The sequence below is a fragment of the Suricata suricatta genome, chromosome 9 (genome assembly GCF_006229205.1).
Source record: "Suricata suricatta isolate VVHF042 chromosome 9, meerkat_22Aug2017_6uvM2_HiC, whole genome shotgun sequence".
NCBI lineage: Eukaryota > Metazoa > Chordata > Mammalia > Carnivora > Herpestidae > Suricata > Suricata suricatta.
In genome coordinates, this window is record NC_043708.1 from 67,113,892 (window position 1) to 67,126,214 (window position 12,323).

Sequence of the window (12,323 nt, forward strand, 5' to 3'; positions counted from 1 at the left end):
GTTACAGATTCTTGTTCTGGATGAATACACCTTTTAGTTAGTTCTGGAAATTCTTATCAATTTCAGTTCTATGATATTAATGATATCAAATACTTGTATGTGTCAAAAGCTTTTTTTATGAATCTCGTTGAAAACAAAACTCATTTTGCAAGAGCATTGGAACAGTAACTATAAATGAACTATAAATGACAAAGAACTCAGAAGTGGACGTTGTTAACAATCTAATTAGAGTTCATTATGATGTAAATCACATGGAAATTTGGTTATTTCTGTGACACAAAACACTTTAATAATCAAAACAGTCAGGACCTTATACCAGAAGGTAACACACAGAATAAGCCAAATTAGTCAGAGGTTTTGTTTACAATTTTAAATCGTGGGTAAATTTGTTAAAACCTTAGGAAATTTAAATGCACATGCCTAAATGAGATTATGGATCATCAAAGACTTGATAAAGACAAAACATAGAAACAGGTTTTTGTGGGCAAAGAAAAAAACAACTTCGTTTACATTTTCTTACCAAAAGCAGACCAGTGATCTGAAAACTTTTGTCTTTTTAAAAGAGAAGAGCAGAATTTTGAGCTCTTAAAAATCTTAGTCTCCTGTGAATACTAAGTAGTAACTAATTGTGAATTGTTACCCCAGAATTCTTTAAATGGAAAATGTATGAAATCTGTTAAGCACAAAGTATGTTTTCCAACAGACCCAAATATTTTAGTTTCTTTGCAATAAGTCAAAAGCAGATAAACCTTATGTTAGTGACCAATGGTTTAGCATTTCTTCTTATTTGGAAAATGACATCCAATGAATTCAATCCCATTTACCATCTAAGCAAAACTTTAAACTTTCAAGTAACCAAAGGCTTTGAAAGCTATCTTAACAACTACCTATGAGAATTTTGAGACAGACAAAATTAACCATCACTTTAACTCATCGTTTCGCTGACAAATTGCAACAGAGATAACACACGCTTATTTGACCTTCAGCCAACCTTGGGAGAATAAAAGTGTCATTCAGGGAAAAGACCCAATTACGTTCCACCTGGGTCCACTTAAAGTCAATTTGTTTCCCACCTCAGGTTCTACCTGGGGCACAGGTGAGGCAATCTAAAGTGGACTGTGTACGTCCAAGAGAGTGGTCTTCACTCCTGGACAGAGAGGAGGCGAGGAGGCCCCACGATGAAACAGAACCAATTATGCAAGCGGCACACACGGTGGTGCAGAAATGGGAGGAGGAGCAGGCAGAAGAGGCGAGTGCTGCCGGCAGGCGGAGAGAAGGCACTTCTCCTTCTTAAGCTTGGCTTTGGCTCGTCAGCCCCCACAGGTGGGCAGGAACTACACTTCACCCACCCAACAAGTAAAGCATAGGCAATTCACAGGCGGCAGAAGACAGGTCACTTCCCAGTAGAGAGTCTCAGCAACTGCTTCAGAGTAAATTCCCTAACGTCCCCACCCCAAGGCGACTAACCAGAGACCGCTGGCTCCAGTTATCCCAACCATTAATGGGGTAACTGAGTGAGGGAGAAGCCCAGGCACTTATTGGGAGTTGGAACAGTGAGAGGGTCAGGGTCCACTATGTCGGGAGGCAGCTGGTGCTCAGCCAAACACATTCTGCAAGAGGGCCTTACCTCAGGGTCCTGATTTAGGGCCATGAAATTAAGCAAGGCCCTATGGGACTTCTGACCGGGTGCGGGAGTTCCAGCAAAGACCAAGGTGAAAAACAGTATTAGAAGAAAGAGAGCTCGCGGGAGAGCCGTACCTCTTGATCTGGGAGTCCGTACTGAGCCAGGAAGCAGCAGGCCTTGGACGCCACATCTGTTGAAGAAGGCAGCCCAGGGGGCGTGCGAAGGCAGAGAGGGGGCGGGAAGGACGGGCTGCCGGGTCCCCAAGGGCCTCCGGGCAAAGCAAGCGGAGCTCTGAGGCAGGTCTCAATTTCAGGCGGGGCGACTGCTGCGGAAAAGGACTGGTCCTAATAGGAGGCGGCGGACTCCACTGGTGGCGTCTCACCACAGAGAGGACCTACGGCAAATTCGGGGCGACCGATTCTTTTGGGGGTGTCCCACCAAGGGGGTCCCGGAAAAAGGCATGGAACTACCTGTTGGGGCATCCCTGGCAAGAGGGAAAGCGGGATACCACCTTGGCCAGACCAGGTCATAACTGGAAGGGGGAAGACTCCCCTCTCCGACGCGACGGAACGCCCGCCAGCCAGGATGGCACCTGGGTCCGTGGGAACAGAGGCAAGGCGGCGGAAGGCGAAAGAAGTGAGGCGGCCCCGAGGCAGCCAGGGGCGGCAAGGGCCCCAACGGAGTCCAAGTGCTGTGGGGAGGCGCCCTGGGCCAGCTGCTGGTGGCCGCGGTCTGAGAAACAGACCTCGCGGTCAGAATTAGAGAGCAGAGGAAGGGGGTTCTTTGCTCACAAAGGTGTGGCCAATCCGACCTTTTGCCCTCAGCCATTCAGACCACACTAGGGGGCTAGCCTGGCCAGTGGTCTTTAGTTGTCTAAGGAGCACTATAAAGGATAGGATTCTGTAGGCAGCGGGGGAAAGTGAAGGAACTGAGGTGCCTGGAAGGGGAAAACACATATTTTAAAACAACCCTGGGAATGTCTGACCAGAGCAAACTCCCTCAGGCATAAGGATCCTCTTAAGAATGCCACAGACAACACCTACCCATCCCCTCAGGTTTCCCTTGGGAATTTGACAAAAACCCTGACTAAAAATAACTACACCTTAAAGTACCACCCACAAGGAACTCTGAGGGCCATAGACCATCCCTTGCGTGTAGTCCGGGGGTGTTCACTTTTGAATACCCCTACTCTGTAAAGAGAGCTTTCAGGCTATTCTTACTTTCTGATCTTGTGGTAGGGTCCCCTCCCTAAAATCAAAAAACATCTCAAGGCAACTTTGCTATTCATGTTTGTGACAACATTCCTCACGACCTTGTGACATGAGACTGTAAGGATGCAGGTCCGATCTGGCCCTCACCACCAGGCAGGGCAGTCTCAGCCTTCCCGGAGCCTTCCCGGAGCCCGTCCGGTGCACCTCCCCGGGGGAGATGCGCCCCGCGCTGTGGGGGGGGGGGGGCGGTCCCCCGCTGGCGCAGGTCCGATCCAGCCTTCAGGGGAAGGCTCGGCTTCTCCAGAAAGGGCGTGCATTAAGGAGGGACAACTTCTGTGGTGCCCAATCCGGGTAGGCCAGCCGGGTAGGCCGCTGTTACCTTTGACCTTTCTAGAGGCGGGCCTAGTCACGCCCCATGTGAGGCGTCCTGGGCCCACTCTGATTGGTCAGTGCTCTGGATGGTGTGATTGGCTCCCACAACTGCCAGTGTTGATGGGGGGGCAGGGATTGGATCACTGTACACCTGTCAGCATTTCCTGTAACTCCCCCTCCCAAAGGCATAAAAGGCCCTGCCCTGCGTTTGTTCGGGGCTCTCTCCACGTGGCCAGCGGGTTGGCTGGAGACTGTGAGCCGGAGCTTAAGCTTGTAATAAATGCCCTTTGCTTTTGCAGGTGTGACTCGGTCTCCCTAGCAGTCTCTGGTGTTTGTTTTGGGGTGATTTGGGGCGATTTTAAAAACTTGGGCACAACAAGACCACTTTAATCAGACTGCATGTTGGTGTGTTACCATATATGGGAGACAAAGAAGTAAAAAATATATTAAAAACCACCCCACGTGGTGTTTGGGGCTCAGTTCTTTGGGTATGAACCCCTCTGAGCGATGCCCGCTGGAATAAAGTTGCTTCCTGGAAAGGTGTCATGACTCGCTGTGCGATAATCCTGCTACAATCTTATACCTTAATAAACTTTTGCCTGCTGGTCGTTTTACACTGGGTCCATCTCTTCATTCTTCCAAGCTGCGAGACAAATCCAGAGGTAAAACATTCTACAAGAGACTGCTGGTGGGAATGCAAACTAGTGCAGGCACTCTGGAAAGCAGTATGAAGGTTCCTCAAAAAATTAAAAATAGAATTACCCTAGACCCAGCAATGGCACTACTAGGTATCTGTCCAAGAGATACAGATATGCTGTTTTGAAGGGGCACATGCACCCCAATGTTCATAGCAATGCCATCAACAATAGCCCAAATATGGAAAGAGCCCAAATGTCCATCAACAGATGAGTGGATAAAGAAGATGTGGTATATATATATATATATATATATATATATATATATATATATATATGCAATGTAATATTACTCAGCAATCAAAAAGAATGAAATTGTACCATTTGCAACAATGTGGTTGGAGTTAGAGTGTATTATGCTAAGCAAAATTAGTCAGAAAAAAACAAATATATAGCTTCACTCATATGTGGAATTTAAGATACGAAACAGATGAACATAAGGGAAGGGAAGCAAAAACAATATAAAAACAGGGAGGGGACAAAACATAAACTCTTAAATACAGAGAACAAACTGAAGGTTGCTGGAGGGATTTTAAGTGGGGGGGAGGGATGGGCTAAATGGGCAAAGGGCATTAAGGAAAACACTTGTTGGGATGAGCACTAGGTGTTATGTGTAGGGGATGAGTCACTGGATTCTACTCCTAAAGCTGTTATTGCACTATATGCTAACTCAGGTGAGTTACTAACTCATATGTAAATTTAAAAATAAATAAATATATTGAGGACGACAACAACAACAACAACAAATCCTGCAATAGTACTAGGGTTAGACTACTAAAGAGCCAAAAAGAGAAAGGAGAGGGAGTGAAGGGTCCCTCCAGAGGGCAAAAGGTGAAATTCTGCACACTTTTGAGCAAGTGTGGTCTGGATGGTTCCCCCTTGGGTCTTTGGATCCTCACATTGCACAAGAAGTACTAGAGTCAGTCCAAGGGAAGCCCCAAGAGATTCCTAGAGACTCTGGGGAGAGTCCCAGACCAGCAGTCTCCTTGTGCACAGTTCTCCCAAATGTGGGATGGGCCACAAGATCTCCTGATACAAGACACCAAATGTGGTGCCTATATGGAGTGTCTATAGATCAGATGGGTGCCTTCAGGTGTGGGGCAAAGATCAGGTGGAAGCTGGTGGCACAGAAAGTGAAATAATCCACCTGAGACAGAACAAAGCAGATAGAAATTTATTGAATACACCACGAAGGAGCAGGGGAGGACAGCAGAGGAGAAGCTGTTTGCCAGGAGGCAAAGGTGAAGGCTGCTTTAAAAGGGGAAGATGAGAATGCAGGGCAATGTATGGATTCTTCCCTTTTTCAGTTACAGTGCCTAATTCTAAGTAGCCCGTTGGTCAGTTAGGGCCTATGGATAGTTCCAGGTGGGTCACCTGACAGGTCTGTTTAAATTCAACCAGGTGTTGGCTGTGGGCCATTTCTACAGTACATTGTTCAAACCCGTTTGTGTGAAATTGGCCTCTACATTCCTCATGGTGTACAGTCTCTCACAGTGCTTTAAGTCACCATGAAATAAGAAAATACCAACTGCAATTAACTCAGAGTACAGAGAGAGAATGCCTTTACACATCCTAGTTATTCATAAACTGAATTGAATTCAACATATCTTGGGGCTGGGATTATAAATAACATCTGAAGCAAGATATTTCCAATATGGAAGAATATGTTTTCTGTAAGCCCTTGACCTTGACCTTGCTATCCTAGGCTCCCAGAGATTCGATTCATTTCTGGACACCTGACTGCCACTGCTAAATGCATTCTGTTCTCATCTATTTCCTGTTCAACTTCTTTGGTTACTTGGATGCAACTCCTAGATTCTAGCCTGGGCCTGCATTTCTATACTTACTCTCCTTTTTAGCCTGATTTCAACGTAATGATTTTCCTTGTATCTATGTTTATCTACCTTTATTCAGTATATTTGGGCTTCTGGCTCCTATTTCCAGACATATCCCTTCTCTAGTGCCCTCTTGACTGAAACATAATTAATATCAAAATGTGTTTGCCTTTCCTGAGTATACAACAACCTGTGGCAATAGGAAGAATATAGAGAGAAAAGCATCCTTCAGTTAAACATCATCTGTGGAGAGTCTACAAATGATACAACATTGCTAGACAGTCAAAAGTTGATTGCATTGAAGGCTGATTAAGATCACCTAATTATTCAATTCTTTTATTATCTGAAACATTTCCATTTCTTTTTTTCTACTACCTACCTTTTTACCATTTCACTAAATTGAAACATTAACATTTCTTAAACCAATATCTAAAATGAGATTTAGAGTTTGTGAACTTCAGTGATTTGTGCAACACTGTCAAATCGAGTCAATATTTTCTGAAGAATATCTAAAATCTAGATAGTTCCAAAAGATTTAAATATTTCATCATTCTAAAACGGAGTTTTTCAGGGGCACCTGGGTGACTCAGTCGGTTAAGCCTCTGACTTCGGCTCAGGTCAGATCTCACGTTCGTGGGTTTGAGCCCCGCCTCAGGCTCTGTGCTGACAGCTAGCTCGGAGCCTGGAGCCTGCTTCAGAGTCTGTGTCTCCTTCTCTCTCGGCCCCTCCCCCTCTCATGCTCTGTCTCTCTCTGTATCAAAAATAAATAAAAACATTAAAAAAGTTTTTTTAAATAAAAAAAAGTAAAACTGAGGTTTTCAGGGGTGTAGCAAGGAGAAAACACATCGCCAACTTTTTCTGAAAAGTAATGGGGAGTCAATGTATTGATGCCAGTAGCTACACATTTCTTTGAACTACTAAGATTTCCTTTTGGATAATTTGTACATTTACATTTTCCACTCACCTAACTTTATCCTTATATGTGTTATTTTGTCTGGATGTTATTTTATATATATATATATATATATACCTGTCTCAGTGACTACTTAAAATTCAGGGGCATAATAAAAGCAATTTAATCCTTTGCCATTTTAGCATTTTGCTGCACTGACAAGAATACGCAGCATTGAAAAAAGTGAGGATATCATTTTTTATCATGTTTTAATCTTATATCTTAAATCTATTCTTGTATCTTAAATCAGTTCTTTCTTATAGTTTAAGCTATTTGAGTATGGCTGCTTTGTTAGGCAGGATTTTTTCCAAGCTTCCTTTTTCAGTTGCTTTCCAAAGGTGCAAAAATAATCCTGTCACAACAGAGAAGAAGAGCTTATAAAGATGCTTTAAAAACCTTATCACCAGGAAACAGTGCACAGTGCATTGAATAATATAGTGTCTTAAAATACTTGTGCTTACCTCCTCATTGATGCTGCTACAATATTTACGTAACACTGCTAACTAATTCTTCATTATGTAGATTATTTATCCTTTCTCTTGGAGACTGTCTTCCCAGCGCATTTTATATTATCGAAATGAGGCATTGTTTTTATTTCTACCTGTTTAGCTGCGATGTATCTCTTCTCAGTTCTGGGGCTCCATTAGGGGGTCAGGATTCATGTTTACTGCTCCTTGGGGTAAGAAATGACAAAGTAGGAGGAGGTCTGTGGCAGGACAGAGTCTTGGCTAGCCATCAAGGCAAGTTGTTTATGGATACAGGATGGGTTGTTTCAAAACCAGAAAAAAATAAAATAAAGGAGCAATTGTGGTTCAGAGGAAGTTGTCCTGGGAGCAAAAAAGTAAAAGTGGGGTTGTACCCAAGATTCTGAAAATATTTCAACAAAAAGACACTTTTAGTACAAGAGACCTCAGAGGCTAGGGAAAATTATTTGAAGCATTAAATATTTTCAAGACTTTCTGTGTTGTATACATTTTTAAACCCTAGGCTAGATGTTTTTTGTTAACATTTCATGTTGAAGAGTTGATTCACATCAGAAACAAACAAACAAAAATCCTATTTCCATGTGACTGAGGAGCCCTCCAAGGCAAATAGTATATAGGTATTTGGCTCTACCTAGTTTCAACCTGAAGGTCAATCCAGATGGACAAGGTCTTTGAGTTTCCTCTTTAACACTTCAACACTCTGTTAAGCCTGGGTTCCCATTAATCTTGTTGTACGTGTGTCTACCATTACAGCACAGTGCCTCAGGCCGAGATCACCTCGCTTCCAACACAGTTGTTGGTCTCACTCCACAAATAAGTCACCTCCTCAAGCAGCAACTGACAATATGTTGGCTCATACCCATACCCTAATCTCCTGGAGCTTAAATACACCGCTTCTCAAATACATGCCTCCTCCAGAAGCTAGGGAAATGAAGCCTAGAGGTCACTTCCAGGCTAGAGGTGATTTTTGCCCATGATTCTTTCCAATTCCCCAAGCAACACCAAGGCAGATATTTACAATAATAGAGTTACTGAACTGCCTTAGATTTGCTGGAAAGGAAAAAAAATCCAGGTTAAATCTTTTTTTTTTTCTTAGCTGAAACGATCAACATCTAAATTTTAGAGGTTCTATAAACCTGTATATTTTTATGTACTAAACCTGGCTGTGTATATAGAGAGTGGCCATGCACCCTTTTTCTCACCAAGTCAAACAATAAAATCAGGATCATTTGTCAAGTAAATGCAGTAGTCCTTCCAAAACTAAATTCAGATGCTCACTTAATGAGTAAATTAGACCTTTTAATATGTCTAGCTAAACATTAAATTCATGTGATAATTAAGTCTTTGAATATATATATTACTAAAGCATGAAATCTTCCCTGTTTCTTATGAAAATAAAAACATGTATTTATTGAGAGTAGAAAAGTGATACTGAACAGCAGGCTTTCACAAAGTGGCTTTTCAGTGATGTTAGGAGTTAAATTTTATTATCCCTTCAGAATGAAGACAAAAAACAGCCTCACCGAGAACAAGTAACTTCTCAAGGTTACTCAGCCCATTAAATGAGCTCTGATTCAGTTCTCCTAACTCCAGCCCCAGTGTTATTTCCACTACTTGATGCTGCAACTTTTCATTTGAAAATTTAATCATAAAGAATACTACATCATTAATCTACCAACATGTTTTCATTCCACCCTTTAAATTTGCTGAGTAAAAATTACTGTCCTCTTTTAAACTGCATAACCTTGGACAAGGCTAGGGTAGTTTTGATGTCTTGAAAGAGATCTGATTACAAACCTAGATCAAAATATAGTATTAAGAATTTGAAAAGCAAAAGTACATTTCCAAGCTCATGGTAAGTTCTGTTTTCAGCAAGAATGTTTTTAGATGATTTATAATGGGAATTTTTCAAATTACTTATTACAATAAAAATACTTGATTGTACTTAGTAACTGTACATAAAGCATATTTTAAGCCATTTTAAGAGGATGAACATGATTTAAAACTCCTTATACTAATTTCTGCCTGATGTAGAGGACTTATAACAGATGCATTAAGGAGATTTAATGAACTTCACAAGGATAAAACTTACAACAGAGCACTTTCTTTAATGCTGAATTTTAACTCTTATACAACACTAGTTTAAGAGTACATTAATGAGCTTTAAAAAAATCTAAGTAGATTTAATGTGTTTGGAATTTTACTTTTTGTCTATCCATAATGCAGAAGGGTGTGTTGTCTCATATGAAATTTTGTTGGACTGTAGATAAGTCATTTTTATGATCCTGTAAATAGCACTACATGTTTTATTAAGTGTGTTCAGTGGGTATTAAATAATAATTTTGACTTAGTTCCATAATTTACATGCAATACATTACTTTAACTTCTAGACCAAAAAATGTTATGCTAAAAGTGCTATTTGACAATGGGACATAACTGAATGACTACTATTTTGTTAAAAATTAAATTGACAGGTGCAGCAATTTCATGTCCAGTGTATTCATCTCTGGTGCTTTAGATTCTTATGTGATTTAGGTTGTAATGTAAATAAAATACCATTTGTCCTTTCTCTATGATCCCCAGTGGGCATTTATTGGCATTTTCTCTACATTAAGCAACCTACTATTGTTTATAAAGATCAAGGTAGGATAAAGAAAGAAAAAGAGAAAAAGAAAACTACCTTTTATAGTTTTTTAAATATAGGTTAATCATTTTTCATAACTATAAATTATTCTAATTAGCAAATCGATTATTTAATCATTCCCACCTTCTTATTCTTTTCATTCTCAAAGCCGATTGATTCTTGGCTACCTGAGAAAATAGAAGTTTCTGGCCTGTGAATACACATGTGAATTCCACTTATTTTTAGTTGAAAAATCCTCTTCGATATTTTGGTATGCTAGCAACTTGGTTCAGATAGAGTTTATATTCCCTGCATAATCCAATAAAAATAGCTTATGTGTGTTTAAAGTGCTTTATACATATTAATATTCTTACCCATACATTTGATCTTCCAAGTCCAAAAACATATTTGGAAAGTTTATGTGACTTACATAAATGCTATCCACTTACCCACAGTCCTGACTCTAGAGCTCTGTACTTTTCAATGGGAAGAACCAGAGTAGAGTCATATGTAGTAATACTTAGAGAAAAACAAATAAGTAAACTAAAACCCTGGGAACTGTAGAAAGACAAAAAGGCACAAATGTACAAATAGCTTAGAATTAAGAAATGTTCCTAAGGCTGCTGCTGACTTCCAGCAAAGTCCTGAAGATTTTAAAGGTTGCCCCACACTCATGTACAGATTAGTTTATAAATTTTCTGAGCCTTGACTTCTTACCTATGTAAGGGAATTAACTGATATATCTAAATCTCTTTCAGTGGGCCTCCATTTTATTAAATTCAGATCTTCCTGAGCAACGTGGAATTCTGCATAGTTTTCCACTTAATTACCAGCATAAAGTATTGTCTTTATGCCATTTGATATGATAATTCTATTTCATTGAATGATGAACAAAATCTGATTCAATTTTAGAACTATAATCAAAACCTGCATTATTGAAGAAATTACATAAAATATGAAACACACACACAAAACTTTGTGTTTGTTTTTAAAATACCAAAAGAAAACTGAGGTTATTTTTATAAAGAATATCATTTTTTTGATAAAGAGACATACATAGAAATAGATTCACATTACAGATTTTGATGACAAAGATCTCTCTCTCTCTCTCCTTCTCTATCTTTATTTCCTAATTTTCCATAAGAACTCAGGAGCAAAGTATTTATGATAATTCACAGCTCTTGGCCACACTAATCAATGGACTGTGAAAAGGACAAAAGGTAGTTGAATTCATCTATAAAAGAGAACATGTACAAAAGAGAAAAGAAAGGGGTGTGACCAAAGGCAAAATATGTAAGAGCAGCTAAAAAGTATAAGAATGATTTTTAAAAGGCCAATAACCAGAATGCAGTGAGGCTTGCCAAAAATTCTAAGGACATGCAAAATAAGGTTTTGAAGTTATGTTCAGAAAAAATGAGCATGTTGCTTCAGAGTAACATTTTTATAACACATGACAAAGAAAAGGCCATACCACTCAACTTTTATTTTATTTCCATCTTCTCTGTCAAGGATAGTAAAAATAATGTTGGTGAGAGGAAATTGAAACCCAAGAAATATAAGATTGTAAGAAAGCAATTCTGTCTCTAAATGACTTTGTATCTTTTGTCCCAGATGAATTATAACCCAGGTTAAAAAAGGAACTTTCAAATAAAATGTCTGTACCATTGAACTATTTCTTAATGCATTGTGAATAATCAGAGATAACCAAAATACTAGAACAGGGGAAAAATGTTATAATTTCTTTTTAAATTAAAAATCAAGGACTGAGCCATAAAAAAGAATGAAATCTTGCCATATGCAACATGGATGTATCTAGAGGATATAATTCTAAATAAAATCAGAGAAAAACAAAATCATATGATTTCACTCATGTGTGAAATCTAAAAAACAAAACAAAACAAAAACACTTAAAATAGTGAACTAATAGTTGCCTGGGGGAGGTGCCTGGTGAAATGGGTGAAACAGTGAAGGGGATCATGCATACTCTTATCAAAGGCACCTGCGTGGGTGGCTCAGTCAGTTAAGCAAAGGACTCTTGATTTCTGCTCAAGTCATGATCTCAGGGTTTGTAAGATTAAGCCATGTGTCAGGCTCTGTGCTGACAGCGCTGAGCCTACTTCGGATTCTCTCTCTCTCTCCCTCTCTCTCTCTCTCTCTCTCTCTCTCTCTCTCTCTCTCTCTCCCTGCTCTCCTTCCCTCTCTCTTTATCAAAAAAATAAATAAACATTTTTTAAAAGGTACAGTTAGGGGTGTCTGGGTGGCTCAGTTGGTTAAGCCTCTGACTTTGGCTCAGGTCATGATTCCAGGTTCATGGGTTTGAGCCGCCCCACTTCGGGCTCTGTGCTGACAGCTCAGAGCCTGGAGCCTACTTCCAGTTCTGTTTCTCTCTCTCTCTCTGCCCCCAACCCTGCTCCGTCTCTCTCTGTATCAAAAATAAATAAAACATGTAAAAAAAATTTAAAAATAATAAAAAAATAAACTACAGTTATCATGGTAAACACTGAGTAATGTATAGAATTGTTAAAT